At 41.4% G+C, this 15171-nt stretch overlaps 1 protein-coding gene across 1 annotated transcript in view; it reads right to left on the bottom strand.

Annotated features, from left to right (window-relative positions):
* Window positions 1-15171, bottom strand: part of LOC136875989 (uncharacterized) — a 440031-nt gene that overhangs the window by 208168 nt on the left and 216692 nt on the right. The gene's annotated exons all lie outside the window — the stretch shown is intronic.

Below are 15171 nucleotides of genomic sequence, written 5' to 3'. Positions count from 1 at the left end.
CCCAACTTTCATCCCTTTCGAACCACTCCTTCTTGGTGTTGCATTTGCTCTGTCAGTCAGTGTATATAGTGCGTTTGCCTTTCCAACTCATGAACAAACCACGTACAGTTGACAATGGGAGAAGTATTAGAAGATAGAGTCCTACAACTTTAAGAGATTGTTCTTGTACCTTTTTGATGTTCATAGCGAAACTGAAACAAACGGGGAACTGAAGTTATCAAAATTAAACTGTATATCCGAAGAAATTATTTGAATCCGAGGAATGAATATTACTTCGCTCACGGCATGCCCAATCATTAGAATGGCTTCAACAATATTAGTCATCAGTTTCAGAGTCGTGTTCATTGCAGAGGGCAGGATTCCTATTCTTAAGAAGGATAATCGGTGCCACAAGCGTCCGCTCTAAGATGTTCGAGGATACTCCAGGTGACTCTAAGTCTTTCAAATGCTCTGTCGTGTAGTCGATGGATTTGTAACTTTGTAGAACATAGTGTAATTCTTGTAAAAGTTGCTTGTTGATGACACTGACAGCTTCACTTCGTGGAGCAAAAATTGCTCTTTGACATAGGCACGCATAATTGGTGTAAAACATGAGATTGAGTTAGTTGAAAGAAAACATGGTAATCAGATAATTGTTGATGATGTTGACAGCTTCATGTCTTGGTGCAAGAATTGCTCTTAGACACAGCCATGCGTCTTAGGTGATACTTGTGCCCACCTATGACAAACGTTTCAGATCTTTGTTTGCCGTAGATTTGGCTGGGCATCGCACATATACAGACAGACAGACAGACAGACAGACAGACAGACAGACAGACAGACAGACAGACAGACAGACAGACAGACAGACAGACAGACAGACAGACAGACAGACAGACAGACAGACATCATGGACCGAAGGGAAATGGCTTCCTGTTTTAATCTTATCGTTTATCTTGCTTCCTATATATTTGCTCTAAATGTATACATGTCCAACCCTTGTCCCCTTTCTCTACGCGGTTTCCGTATGAAGTGGGATGAATTTTCGTAGCGAGTTTTAACGACCGGTTATCTTTTCTGACGTCAACCTAATCAGATGAGTTAATGAGATGACATTAATGACATGATATATGATAGTAAGAATGAAGAGTATGAAAGCCGGCGCCGGCACATAGCCCACTCCCCTCGAATAGCTCACAACTGTACGTCTCCATCCGACGGACGAACCTCCATCAACAGCGTCATATGCCCTCACACCATTTAAGACCAAAAACGGCTTCCTACGCCATGGACGTAAAATGGCTCCTTGAGTTGTGTTCTTTACCTACCTTATCGCCGCCTTTGCTGGCAGGACCTAGTGTTTACAGTGCACTATGTCTTCTGGTATGGGCTAGAGCAATTTTGTTACTTTCATAGATCTGTCCCTGTCTTTGACAATATGAAAGTGACTGAGGTATGAGCGATGCTAGTAATGCCAATCCTTATGCAGCCAGTCCCTGCTATGAATGGTGTGAAAATGTTGCTCACAGGGTCGGTTGGTGCATGCATTTCAGTGGGCTTGGCAGACTGATATGTAATAGCAATTCTGGCTCGATGAGGAAAGCAACGAGAAACTACCTCACTCCTCATTTCCCTAGTACGCCTCTTCAGTGATACCTAGGCCATCTATGACAGCTGATGGCAGAGCTGTTGAGCATCCCACCAGCGGCATCGCTGACGGACTGAACATACATACATACCTACCTTATGCACGTTGCCTAGCGACAGTGACTCTATGCATTATAATCTTGGTGACAGCACGTTGGATTGTCATATCCCACTACACGTTTTCCAATGGTTTTTCTTTCATAACTCACCAATGAAAGAGAAAATAAATATTCCGGCTTAGGGGTGCATTCGGACCCCCTTCCATCTACCTATGTTCAAAATTTCAGATCTCTGTGTGCTGTAGATTTTGCCGTGCATCGCGCACAGACAGACAAACACTTCCTTTTATTATTATAGATTTCGCACAACTTGTGAACATTCAAGTGAATTATGAGGTCGTAGCAAGAAAGGAATGAGATATTTAAAAGAATTCAACCTGTGGCTCTAAAGTCCTTGCAGTACCGTCATAATCTTTTAAAACGTTCATGTTATATAATCCACTTTGTACTGGTCGACTGCCAACATTGAGTTTCCCCATTTGCCAGCCCGAGGGTGTGGATTGTGATCTTTAAACTAACCTTGAAATTGGACGAGCAAAGCGGGAGGAAAAAGTAAGCCCCCTTCATTAGACGATGTAAAACGTTGATGAGCTATTTTTCTCCCTCTCACCTCCTTAACCCCGCAGGCACATTGGCACCTGACATTTCGGCCGTTCTAGCTCAAAGCAAGTGTGCGTCTCTCTGAAAGGGTAACGCGATACTCAACTATCGATCATAGCGGCCAGAACAGAGACAGACGCCGCTTTCAACACAAGCTCATCTCCGGGAAGAGTTCTCTGAAACCAACTCCAAACTGGCAATGACAGTACAGGTCGAGAGATGCGATCGTGTTAAATTATGTTAAACCAAGTTTCTCTCGCAGTAATGGTTATATCTATCCATTGTAGCCTTGTTATTATAACGTTGTTGGCTTAACCTCCCGCTAACTAATTTTTTACGGTTTTTGGAGACTGCAACCTCGTTATTGAGGTGACAGATTACTCCACTACGGAAACATGTACATTTTCTATTTTTCTTATTTATAATTTGTTTTACGTCTCACCGACACAGGTAGGTATTATAGCGACGATGGGAAAGGAAAGGCCTAGGAGTGGGAAGGAAGCGGCCGTGGTCTTGATTGAGGTACAGCCTGGTGTGAAAATGGGAAACCACGTAAAACCATCTTAAGCGATGCCGACAGTGGGGCTCGAACCCAGTATTTATTTATTTATTTATTTATTTATTCATTTATTTATTTATTTATTTATTTATTTATTTATTTATTTATTTATTTATTTATTTATTTATTTATTTATTTATTTATTTATTTATTTATTTATCTGAAAGTACACAGGTTTTACACCCAATTAAGTACCTTCTTGACATTCAGTAACAATCTGTATCTATGAAGTTAAAGTTTAACAAAAACAAAGTTAAAAGTGAACAAAAACAAAATAGAACAAAATTTACATTATATATGATACCATTTACAGTTGACAATAAATGAAAAATTCACTAAGAAATCACACGGTAATATAAAGCAAAAGACAATGCAAAAACAAAGAAACTTAAAACATGAATGAGTACACTGGGAAATATGAAGAATACCAGAAAGAAGGAATTATACAAGGAAGGATACAAGCTCACAGTTACGTGGCCCTAACCGCACGGCCAACCCGCCGGTGAAACATGTTCAAGAAGGGGATTGATCTATTTGCAAACCAAAAATATACAGCTGGGGACAAGTGAGGAACGGTCCAGGTAAGTTTTCATGACAACGTCCCAAATTGGATGAAATGAAAGACACGTGACGTAGTGATTTGAATACTAATTCCATTTCACTTCTGTTCTGTTCCGTACCACTTCGTATCATTCCGTAGCAGTTGTCACGTCCTCCTGTGCAAAGTCATAGGATTCCGTTTGGTTACTACTTGTGTGAAGTTGAGGTCTGAGAATACTTATGATGTCACAGTTGAATCCTATTTGAATGCCTTTTTCCAACGATCTTCTTCTTCTTCTTCTCTTCTTCTTCTTCTAGTCCGTACCCCGTCGGTGACAATCTTGGCTGTGGTTTCTCTGTTGTGAGCTCCTTGGAATAACTTTTCTGGTATCTTCAGAGTCCATTTTCTGAGGATTTGTCCCCTGCCAACACCTTTCTTTCCAGGTATCTTTCCTTACATAATTTCTTGCAATGGATGTTATCTATTTCTCATGATGTGATCGAGGTATTGAAGCTTTCTCTTCTTCACAGTGGTTAGTACTTCCTTATCCTTTTTCATCCTTCGAAGTATCTATGTATTTGTGACATGATATATTCATGACACTCATAACATCCTTCGGTAGGGCAACATTTCAATGGCTTCTAATTTTCTATTGAGGTACTTTCTTAAAGCCCATGTTTCATCACTGTAATAAACGTTATAACGTAAAATGTACAGAGGTTTATGGAACTCGACACTTCCTGGCACGAAATCTGAGCAGAATCATATTTGGAGGAATCATCATCATACTTTTTATATCCTATATGGACTTTAGCAATGAAATATATCAACGGCCTAGTTCTAATACATCTGAACATTTTCTTCCTATCCATTAATCTCCTTAAGACTGTTCACGCCTCCCAGACACATGTGGACATGCAATCCATCAGAACAATTTTCGTTGTGCTGATTTTCTTATGCTTATGTGTAAAGGAAAATTAACTTTAAGTACATTATACTGTAGGATTGCGTAAATAGGACATGCAAACACATATTCCTACAGTACGGTACGGCAAGGTTCATTTTCCTTTACACACACGCATAGGAAAATGAACACAACGAACATTTTTTATGATGGAATGCATATAAATATGTGGCTGGGAGTAATGGGAAAGTAATGGATAAGAACAGCATTGTCTGATACGTGGTCTTAGAAGTAGGCCGTCGATATAAGGGCCGTCTGTTAGCAAAACCGGCAATCTCCAAATGGGTTTAATTATTCAGATAACTAAGAACACTTTATCATTAACTAGCTACCCGTTCCGGCTTCGCATGGGAACAGTTTTATGAATTTAAGGAGATAGGTTACTTTTAACCGAGGACCTATAAGATTTTCTTGTACATGTTCTTGTACATGAAATTAGTCGTTTTTCGCCCAGTAATTTACAAGAATAAAAATTCGGTCTGATATAATACGCGAAAGAGACACATAAAGTTGCCCATGAGAAAAACATTTTCCACTGAGATCAACTTCAGCCACGCTAAGAGCCTGACACTATATATACTTTGTTTATTTTCATGCCAAAGCAGAATCTTACCGGGAACTGGACTCTCATTTGAAATCAAGAGGCAAATCTGAAGGAATTATAGCGATTGTCGGTATTAAGACCACTTCTCCGGAGCCACATCTAGTTAAATTAGTAGCTTCAATCAAACAGTTTTTCAAAATGTTCACTACCAATCGCGTCCTATTGCAGAACTTTGGTGCGTGTAGATTAAATAACGATATTAATATAATAGGCACCCCCTACTTTAAAAATCACCTTGTGTTGTGGCAAGTCGGAATTATGTTAAAGAATGAGAAATTATGTTGGGTAATGAACAGTTTCTTTACTATCGACTGCTGTGTATACTGAGTAATAGACTTGAAACTGGACAGTGAATTTGGAGAAAGGTGACCCCTTTTATCTTTGTGAAGTAATTCTTTCCTTGTCCTGTCACATTCGACAATCCCTTTCGAAGTCACTGTCATTGTTACGGATAAACGCACATTTTCAAATGTTCTCTTTCCCTCTCGGCAGGATGGGTTATCATAGATTTAATCTAGAAAACTGGAAAATCATTATTCGATCAAATGTGGTTCCTTCTTCTCGTGCTTATTCTTCTCCTTTACGAAACGCGGGGGAGAAAAACAAAAAGAACAATGGCGGTGGGATTACTCAATCAAATAGAGCTTATTTTCTTCTTTTCAGAAAACAATTGTGGAGAAAGACAAGAAAAGAAGAGATGCTGAGGGGTGGTTAATCGATCAATAATGTGGTTTCTTCTCCTGCTTCTTCATATTTAGGAAAAGCGGGGCTGAAAGAAAAGAAACAACGGCCGAGGGCTCACTCCATTAAATATAGGTTCTTCTCCTTCTTACTCTTCTCTTTTTCTTGTCGAAAAGCGGCGGAGAAAGAAAGAAACAAACAAAAAACAAAGGCTCTGGCTTTACTCAATGTCATATGGCTTCTTCTTCTTCTTCCTTAGGAAAAGCGGGGGTCAAAGAAGAAAAAAGAACATTGGCTAAAGCTCTGCTCAATCAAATATGGCTTCTTTTCTTTATTTTCTTCTTCTTTAGGAAAAGTGGAGGAGAAAGAAAGAAAAAGTACATTGACTGAGGAGTTACTCAGTGAAATTTTGACTTCTTCCACATCCTTCCTTTTTCTTCTTTGGGAAATGTGGGGGGGGGGGGGGAATTAAGACTGTCTGATGGCTTACTCCTCCAAATATGACTTTTTTCTTATTATTACAATACTTTATTCCTTGTCTATAAGGCTATTTCAGACTTGTTCATGGCATTTCAGAACAATCCTGCTTAAGGCATTTATTCTCCCGTCTACAACAGTAAAGCTGCGTACTAGGAAGCAGGCGGATTTCTATCAATGTCAGAGATCAAGGTGCCTTGGTGCATATCGATGGCTTTCTTTAAAAACCTCGTAAGTCCGAATACTCTTCCTATCCATTATATTCCTTAAGACTGGTCACGCCTCTCAGTCCCATATTTATATGCAGTCCAAAAGAATAATTTTCGTTATGGTCATTTTCCTCTGCCAACTTGTAAAGTAAAATGAACCTTAAATACATTATACTGTAGGAGTGTGTAAATTTGCCATGCAATCAACATCCCTACAATACAGTACGGTAAGGTCCATTTTCCTTTAGACACTAGCAAAGGAAAATGAACACAGCGAAAATTATTCTTATGGACTGCATACAAATATATGACCGGGAGGCATGACCAGTCTTAAGGAATATAAAGGGTAGAAAGAACATTTGGACATACGAGATTTTAAAAGAAAGCCATCGATATGGGTTAATTCTTGTATCATAGCACGTTCAACGAATGGTGGCCGAAATCGCTCATAGCTAGCGCGGTGGTTCGCAATCAGTTTGGTCGCGCCGAGGCTGGTCATTCACATCTCCATGTTTCGGAAGGAGTCCGGCTCCATGGCTAAATGGTTAGAGTGCTGGCCTTTGGCCACAGGGGTCCCGGCTTTCGATTCCCGGTAGGGTCGGGTATTTTCACCATCATTGTTTAATTTCCCTGGCATGGGGACTGGGTGTATGTGTTGTCTTCATCATTTTCATCCTCATCAGAACGCGCAGGTCACCTACGGGAGTCAAATCAAAAGACCTCCATCTGGCGAGCCGAACCCGTCCTGGGAACTCCTGGCACTAAAAACCGTACGCCATTTCATTTCGTTTCGGAAGGAGATCGCACGAAAAAAAATTGAAAACTACGATATCTTCGAAAGTATGGATGAAAATAACGTTCTGTAAATTACATTTTATTCTAACTAGTTACTTGAGTGGGATAAACAATTTATTTGGATAAAGCTTAACTAATTAATTTAAAATATGTTTCTGAACAGTAAAATTAAGTATAAATCTATATACAGTGTAATAAAATAAGAGTTTTGTCTGTACATTGCTCAGAATTGAAAAAGAATGGTATATCTATACCAGTCGTGTCCACAGTAACAAGGAAATGCACTTTTTAATTTTCCATCATGTCTGTCTGTACTCGCATCACGAGAAAATGGCTGAACAGAATTTAATTAAAATCGGTATGTAAAGTCAGGAGTCCGCCTCTGTGGTGTAGTGGTTAGCGTGATTAGCTGCCACACCCGGAGGTCCGGGTTCGATTCCCGGCTCTGCCACGAAATTTGAAAAGTGGTACGAGGGCTGGAACGGGGTCCACTCAGCCTCGAGAGGTCAAGTGAGTAGAGGTGGGTTCGATTCCCACCTCAGCCATCCTGGAAGTGGTTTTCCGTGGTTTCCCACTTCTCCTCCAGGCAAATGCCGGGATGGTACCTAACTTAAGGCCACGGACGCTTCCTTCCCTCTTCCTTGTCTATCCCTTCCAGACTTCCCATCCCTACACCAGGCTACTGTTCAGCATAGCAGGTGAGGCCGCCTGGGCGAGGTACTGGTCATTCTCCCCAGTTGTATCCCCGACCAAGAGTCTGAAGCTCCAGGACACTGCCCTTGAGGCGGTAGAGGTGGTATCCCTCGCTGAGTCCGAGGGAAAAACCGAACCTGGAGGGTAAACAGATGATGATGATGATGATGTAAAGTCAGGAAATGACGAACACAAACTAGGGTATAAATAATTGCATCTACGCTGAGTGAAATGGTAGTTTAAGGGAAGACCTAAATTTTAATTCTAAAATATTTATGTTATTAGTAGTCCTATCGATAAATGATACCTAACAACAGTTATACAACAGAATTAAATTTACGATAATTTATATCTTATACATTTTTACCGTACCATGATAACAGACTTATTCATGAATTTGGAGTTTTGATGTTAAGTATATATAAACGCCGAGCCACGAGGAAATAGGTGAACAGAATTAAATCAAAATTGGTATGTAAAATCGGAGAATAAGGAACTACAGTCTAGGCTATAAATAATTTTGTTCACCCTGGACGAAATGGTAGTTTAGGGGAAGGCGTCTGTCTTACAACGTGTACACTGCTTAATCTAGAATTCTGTACTTCTTCTGCTTCTGCCGCTTCTCCCACAGTTGTGGGGTCACGGGTGCGAACTGCATCGCACATGTGGATTTGGACTTGTATTACGGTCGGATTCCCTTCCTGACGCGAACCCTGTATGGGGGGATCAAATCACTATTGCGTGTTTCTGTGGGGATTGGTAGTGTGGTGTGTTGTCTGAATCTGAAGAGGTGAGTGTTGGGACAGATAGAAATACCTAGTTCCCGAGCCAGAAGAATTAATCAGAAACGATTAAAATCCCCAACCCGACCGGGAATCGAACCCGGACCCTATGAACCGAAGGCCTAAATACTGACCATTCAGCCAACGATTTTAATCTAGAATTCTGTACATAATACAGAATTTCGTAGCTAAGCACGGGTACATCAGCTAGTTATAATAATGGCGTATGGCTTTCAGTGCTGGGAGTGTCCGAGGATATGTTCGGCTCGCCACGTGCAGGTCTTTCGATTTGACACCCTTAGACGACCTGTGCGGCATGATGAAGATGAAATGATGATGAAGATGACACATACACCCAGCCCCCGTGCCGGAGAAATTAACCAATGATGGTAAAAATTACCGACCCTGACGGGAATCGAACACGGGACCCCTGTGACCAAAGGCCAGCACGCTAACCATTTAGCCATGGATCCGGACATCAGCTAGTTATCAATCCTCTTTGGACGTATCTTCAAGTATTAGAAAAATTATACTTCTCAGGTATTTCCTAGACTTTAACTATCCGACCTTCCTTCGACAACCCTTATATCTTCCGATCTCGATGACAGTGGACTAGGCTGGTATTGCCAAGCCTAACAGTATGCAGATGGCCGTGATTGCAACTAATCCCTAATTTGTACGCATAAATGAAGTCAACTACTGGCCGAGTTTACAACTAACTCTTTACTACACCGTATAAACATCATCATCATCATCATCATCTGTTTACCCTCCAGGTTCGGTTTTTCCCTCGGACTTAGCGAGGGATCCCACCTCTACCGCCTCAAGGGCAGTGTCCTGGAGCTTCAGACTCTAGGTCGGGGGATACAACTAGAGAGTATGACCAGTACCTCGCTCAGGCGGCCTCACCTGCTATGCTGAACAGGGGCCTTGTGGAGGGATGGGAAGATTGGAAGGGATAGGCAAGGAAGAGGGAAGGAAGCGGCCGTGGCCTTAAGTTAGGTACCATCCCGGCATTCGCCTGGAGGAGAAGTAGGAAACCACGGAAAGCCACTTCCAGGATGGCTGCGGTGGGAATCGAACCCACAGTGACCTCCCGAGGCTGAGTGGACCCCGTTCCAGCCCTCGTGCCACTTTTCAAATTTCGTGGCAGAGCCGGGAATCGAACCCGGGCCTCCGGGGGTGGCAGCTAATCACGCTAACTACTACACCACAGAGGCGGACAAGAACACATTCCGTACATAAGATATTTCTTTTGAGTTGATCGGTTTTGCAAATAGGCAACTTATATTTTGTAATATTAGTGGAATGTATTAAGCATTTTGTATTATGTAAAACTAACTAAATGCATTAGTAATGATTACGATAAAAAATACTCTCTTCCCAGTTGATGGTAATTGAGTTCAAAATGTATTGGATAGAATTTGCTGCTGAGAATTGTCTGAAATCCTACTAAAAGAAAGGAATAAATTTACAGCGGAATAAAATTACTCAGATTAAAACCAAAATGAATAATAACAACAACAGTAGTGGCTTATGGAAAATGAGGTGATTTAGTTAACATACTATGCAAATAAATTATATCTTTAAATCATTAATTTTGTTGTATTCATCCAGGAAGCAGGTCGTCAAGTATTTTCCGGCAGACATGGTGTTGATAGAATTCATAAACCGGCGAAGAACAGTATTAAATAGCCGTGAAGCTGTGCAGAGGAAAGATCTATTGAATTTTACAGAACAGTGTAAGGGAATATGAAGTGTAGATTTTGCGTATCGATTATTTCTGTCGTGGATCGTGTTCATCAACCGGAGTTTGAGAGAAAAGAGTACTCTTTAATTAATTAATCATTTATTCATTCAGTCATAATTCCAAGAAAGTGTGTTGAACATGAAGTGTCCTCCCGGGAATGACTTAAAATTCGAAGAATAAAAAAGAGAATAGAATGATACGCTTTTAATTTTCGCAAAGCAATAATTTCGAACCAAGGATAAGAAGACCTAGCAGAGAAGAGGAACGGCCCATCTCACTTACTAGAAACAATTCCTTCAGTTTCTAACGTAATGTGGGGCTTCCACAAAGCAGCGGTGATGGTGTTGATTATTGTTTAAAGAGGAAGTACAACTGGGCAACCATCCTATATTGACACTAATCAGAGAGAGATAAAATAGAAGGGATCCAACACTCCGAAAATTGAAGGTATGGGCCAAATAAAGCCAACGGCCACGAAGTGTGTGAAATGAAGGTTTTGAATTCTCTAATACCGTCAGGGTTGGAAAAGAACAAGATTTGACCTAGGGAGGTCTGGTAGGATAGCTGTAATTGAGGATCCTGGCAGAAGTAAGTGGAAGCAATGCCAGGACTCAACTAAAGGCCTCGTGGTCGCAAACCCATACTCCCATGTTAACAGCTCATGGTGCCTGTTTCAGTCACCTCTTACGACAGACAGGGGATACGGTTGGTGTTGTTATACCACCCTCACCCACAGGGGAGCCCTTTCGGACCCCCTTCAGTCCCTCATCATGACTAGCAGGGTATACGCCGTTGTATTCTACCGCCCACTTCGAGTGAGGGTGTAAAGCATGACGAAACGATCACTAGAAAATTTAGAATAAAGGAATATTTTAAAAAATACACTAGGAGTGAATGAAAGTGTGTCTAGGCTTCAGATGCCATATTATCATCGATCCTGAAAAGAAACGTTCACAAAGGAAGGGCGAAAAGAGATACGGTACGACATACGTAAAGAATGACCCTTTTGAAGTGCATTTATCGACAATAACACTATACTGAGACGTGTCCGGGAAGTAAAAGGGCATAAGTACTTTTTAATAACTCTTCAGCAGAACCAAAAACTGTTCTTAATAGAACATGGATGTACATTACCTTGTGTAATATTCGACTGTATTTTTTGCATGCTACTATTTGTTTAGTATCATTGTTTAGTAGGAAGTTTGTAATATGTAGTTCTATTATTATTTCCCTAACAGAAGTAGAATTGCCAGTTCCTTTTCCACAAAGTATTCTACGTAACGTTGAGAGTTTGTTATTCGATTCGGTAAAGAATAAAACTTTCTCATCTAAGAGACATTGGCTTTCTTTCCCATCAGAAAGAATAACTCTGTAAGATGCAGCATAACACTGTAAAATATATTCTGTTAATGTTTATGTTTGTAGATCCACATACTTTTGAGTCCTGAGGGTTTAGGTCCAGTGCGAAATGTCCCATATACGGCCCGAAATGCACAAATATTAACTGCGAAAAATACGAGCATTAACCGAATGTCCCACATGCGCCCTTTCTGTTTTAAATTACAAGTGGACAACTACCGTTTTAGCACGCCATAATAATGCTGTAGGCATGCGAGGACAGTCACCCTTTTCCATACAGTGCAGCCAAAAGATGGTGATGTTGATGATGATGATGATGCTTGTTGTTTAAAGGAGCCTAACTTCTAGGTTATTGGCCCCTAATGGCACGGAATGAGACGAAATGTAAGGACAATTAAAATTCATAATCCTCCACTGACCAGAATTCAAAACGTGAGGACGAAGAATGAGTGGATAGTGAATCAGTGAATCCGACCCGCAATGTCCCACATTCCCAGAAACTAACATTAAACAATAGTATTACTGACCAAGGGACTGCTTCTAAAGCACAATACTGAATCGATGATGCTTGTAGTCTAAACGGGTCCAAAATCCAGATCATAGGCCCCTCATATTGGCACTTATCGCTAGGAAAGTAGAACCATGGTATTTGTCATGTTGCGGTACTAATCTAAGGTGGCGTAGACTCGCGGTATTCCACACATTATGGTACTACTCACAGGTAATGTAATGCCCACATGTAACAGAGACCTATGGTGTTTCGCACATTGTGTCGCTATTTACAGGCAACGCAAACCTATGGTGTTCTTCACATAAGTGGACTAATCACAGGAACTCGTACTATCCCGTGGTGTTCCTCACATAGTGGGTACTAAGCATAGGCAAGGCAGACCCATGGTGTCGCTCATATAGTGGTACTAATCACAGGTACTGTAAAACCCATCCGGAGTGACACACTGTCGCTACTAATCACAAACCTATTGTGTACTTAACATAGTTGTACTACGCGCAAGTAAAAGCGAACCATGGTGTTCCCTGCGTGGTGGTACTAATTACAAGTAGTAACATGGTTCTAATTTGATTATCCCTTGGTCGCCCCTTTTAGTCGCCTCTTACGACAGGCAGGGGATACTGTGGGTGTATTTTTCATCTGCGTCCCCCACCCACAAGAGTTTGTGTGTTTGGTCCGTGAGAGGTATTTTCGTTCCCTCAGGTCCGCCGGCAAGCCGGTTAGGACCCCCCTATCCGCCACCGGGGACGCGCCATGTGGGAGTATCACCTCTCCCCCTGCTACGCCAGCGTAGTAGGTTCGTGGTGCCAAAAGTGTTGATCACAAAAAATGCCATTAACTCAAAATCAACAACATTGGACATGTGACCTTTAGCTTCTGAGGTTCTGAATTATTATCAACTAAGGTATCTTACATCTCCTCTAATGTCGTTCATTTCTGTTGTAATTGCAGAAATACCAACCAATCAATGATGGGTAAGCTGCCTCTGTGGATCCGTGGTAGAGTGTCGGCCTCCGGATCCCAAGATAGCGGGTTCAAACCCGGCAGAGGTAGTCGGATTTTTGAAGGGCGGAAAAAAAATCCATTCGACACTCCATGTCGTACGATGTCGGCATGTAAAAGATCTCTGGTGATACATTTAGTATTTCATCATCATCATCATCTGTTTACCCTCCAGGTTCGGTTTTTCCCTCGGACTTAGCAAGGGATCGCACCTCTACCGCCTCAAGGGCAGTGTCCTGGAGCTTCAGACTCTTGGTCGGGGGATACAACTAGGGAGTATGACCAGTACCTCGCCCAGGCGGCCTCACCTGCTATGCTGAACAGGGGCCTTGTGGAGGGATGGGAAGATTGGAAAGGATAGGCAAGGAAGAGGGAAGGAAGCGGCCGTGGCCTTTAGTTAGGAACCATCCCGGCATTCACCTGGAGAAGTGGGAAACCACGGAAAACCACTTCCAGGATGGCTGAGGTGGGAATCGAACCCACAGTGACCTCCCGAGGCTGAGTGGACCCCGTTCCAGCCCTCGTACCACTTTTCAAATTTCGTGGCAGAGCCGGGAATCGAACCCGGGCCTCCGGGGATGGCAGCTAATCACGCTAACCACTACACCACAGAGGCGGACACATTTGGTATTTACCAGACAAAATTAATTAAATCTCAGCCATAGACGCCCAAGAGAGATCCGGTTTACTCTAGGTCCGCTAGATGGCAGACAGAGTAAACCAGAACGTCGAAATTGACGAGCAGACAGCCAGATGGCGTCAAATCGAAATGTCTGCAAACGGTAGCTGAGGCCATACGATTATTATTATTATTAATGATGGGTACAGCTAGTCTGACATGAAATCCGTGAGTAATAACATACACGTCTTACGTACCTAGAGGCTATACAATTATTATACAATTTTCAAGACAGTATCTGGTTTGTTGTAAACAACATTTATTTATGTAGGGGCTGTAAAATCAACAGTGCGTTAAAATTCATGAATACCCCAAGGGAAGCTCACGGCCGTAGATTAGAAAACACACAAATGTCTACCAACCCTTGTGAGGGTATTTGAACTCCAAGATCGCAATTGAAAACAATGATGGCAGCCTAATGTCAATTTAACTTTCACGAACTTCCAAAGAGAGCATAGAAAAGGAATTTAAAGTTCCCTTATTTGCACCTGCAAATATTAATGAATAAGTATTTTTGTCATTCAAGTCAGTCTTGTTCATTATTATTGAGAGTATCTTAATATTGACCAATTAGTGCACAAGAATTGTTAAGTATGGAGACTGTTTTATGTGTAGTCATTATTTCTGAACTCAAATTCTTTATAGCGTTTGCACAAGCTCTGGATGTACATTCGCGTTCATTTTGCATTGAGGTAAAACATCTGCTGCGGGTTTATATTTACCTTAAATTCATCCCCAAATGTGAGATGTATCATTCAGACATTGGCAAAACGTTCAGACTATATAAGAAACAAACCGAGTTATGCACCACTAGAATAATTTTTAAGTACGTGAAGACGTATATTATCACTTTTTACACTTTAGTTGGTGTTTACCCATGTTAACAATTTGGCATTAAATCTGCTTTTATAGTATATTTGTTTCTAATAATAAACTTTTACAGTTTTTTGGAGACGCTGAGGTGCCGGAATGTACTCCCGCAGGAGTTCTTTTATGTATCAGTAAATCCACCGACACTAGGCTGAAGTATTTGAGCACCTTAAAATACCACAGGACTCAGTTAGGATCGAAAATTCCAAGTTAGGATCAGAAAGCCAGCGCCTCAATCATCTGAGCCACTCAGCCCGGCATATTGGATTCTCTTGTACTCTGTGTTCTATAATAAGGAAACATACAGGACGTAATGACCATACATATATAACCTGTGACAATAAAGTTCGGTGAATGAAGTCAGAACGGTCGATCCGGCAATAATGGCGACACATAACGCTTCACCTGCG

The sequence above is a fragment of the Anabrus simplex genome, chromosome 6 (assembly GCF_040414725.1).
Source record: "Anabrus simplex isolate iqAnaSimp1 chromosome 6, ASM4041472v1, whole genome shotgun sequence".
Classification (NCBI taxonomy): domain Eukaryota; kingdom Metazoa; phylum Arthropoda; class Insecta; order Orthoptera; family Tettigoniidae; genus Anabrus; species Anabrus simplex.
The sequence above is the reverse complement of the archived record's forward strand: the minus strand, read 5'-3'. Positions and strand labels throughout refer to the sequence as shown.